The following is a 1574-nucleotide window of genomic DNA, read 5'->3' as shown; positions in this document are numbered from 1 at the left end:
GCTTCCGCGACTTATTATTTTATTTTATATCGTCCATGTGGTACAGCCCGTATACTGTACACGGGTTACGGGTGTCACAGTTATTTTGAAGGAAACTAATGAAAATGTGTTTGTCTATACAATGTAATTGTTTCTATTTGGATGATATATAAACTTTGGATGAGATGTTATCGACCCTAAGGTTTTCTCTTCTGACCCTACCCTACTACATTAGTTTGTGTCGTAGTCTCTGTTCACTGGTCTCTGGTTATTGGTCTCTTTTGTTATAAGTGCTAGCAAGTTTCTGTGAACATTAACCTAGATAGCCAGCTGTTTAAGCTCCATTTTTCATGCCTTTAAACATCATCATAATTTAAATTATTTCAAGATTGCTCAAGGCTCCACGAAAAATTACATATAGAACCAATTAGGTTACATTCCACTACGTCTGGATTCAAAGTCTTGTTAATTTGTTCAAGGCCACGCAAGAAGTGACATCTAGGGTCATTCCTCATTACCTCTTGTCATGCCCTTTTTCCGTTGAACTCTAGTAGAAGTGTCATTGACCTGGTTCATTTGGTGGATCACTGTTGCATGAAGATGTTTCTTTGTCCAAAAATGTATTTTCAAATATACAGGTTTCACTCTTTCACGAGTCCTTGAATTTGAAATTCTAAAGCGCATCTTTTGTGTTACCTTTACAGTGATGACTTGTTACTCCAGGAGGAGGATAGTATAGACGACAGATATATTGTTAATGCTTTTGGCAAAGGTCTGCGTCTTGGTTCTGCAGATGCCTCTGTTTCTAAGGGAAGGTTCAACAATACTGCCTCAACCTCATCCTCATCCTCAAATTTGACTGCCCAGAGGTAACTTGAAGATTATTTTTCGCAACTCTGGGGAACTCTCCAGTCCTTTCCTTTTAGCATGCATTCGCTTATACCAAACTGGCAATATTCTTCCGTACCAATAATCCGCTTAGATGTAAATGCCAATACATATCCACATATGCAAGGGTTTTACTTGACTCCTAAAATGTGCATGAAGTGGTACTCTTATCATTTTCTTTTTAAAATTTTTGTGATATTTATCAGTGGAATCTTCCATGCTAAACCGATTTGGCACTACAAACCATGTAGCAGCTTGGTTAGTTGAACTTTGTACTTGTTCGACAATACAATTATGGAAATTGCGGGAATTCCCCTGATGGTAATCCTGCACAATACTCTTGGCGTTGCAGCTATGCATCTAATTCATCTCGATAGTATTTAATTGTTATTACCCTCGTATTTGCCTCGACCACTAGGTATCATCATGCAATACCTTGACTTTCCCCGAGCCTCTTCCAACTCCGCCATTATTTTTGGAGTGAACTCTGTAACACACTTGGTTGCCTGAACCGATCTCTTTGCACTCCGTAACATTGTTTGTCTACGGATTTCTTCAAGCATGTCAATCATTGGTCTTAGTCTTGCCTCTTTGATAGTTCGGTTGAAACTCTCCGATAAGTTGTTACGGACATCCTTGCAATGTGAATCTGCTTTGAAAAAAGCACTACACCATTGTGTTGGCTCAGTTCGGAGCAACGCTTCATA

Source organism: Tarenaya hassleriana, unplaced genomic scaffold, assembly GCF_000463585.1.
Source record: "Tarenaya hassleriana unplaced genomic scaffold, ASM46358v1 Cleome358, whole genome shotgun sequence".
Taxonomy (NCBI): domain Eukaryota; kingdom Viridiplantae; phylum Streptophyta; class Magnoliopsida; order Brassicales; family Cleomaceae; genus Tarenaya; species Tarenaya hassleriana.
The sequence above is the reverse complement of the archived record's forward strand: the minus strand, read 5'-3'. Positions refer to the sequence as shown.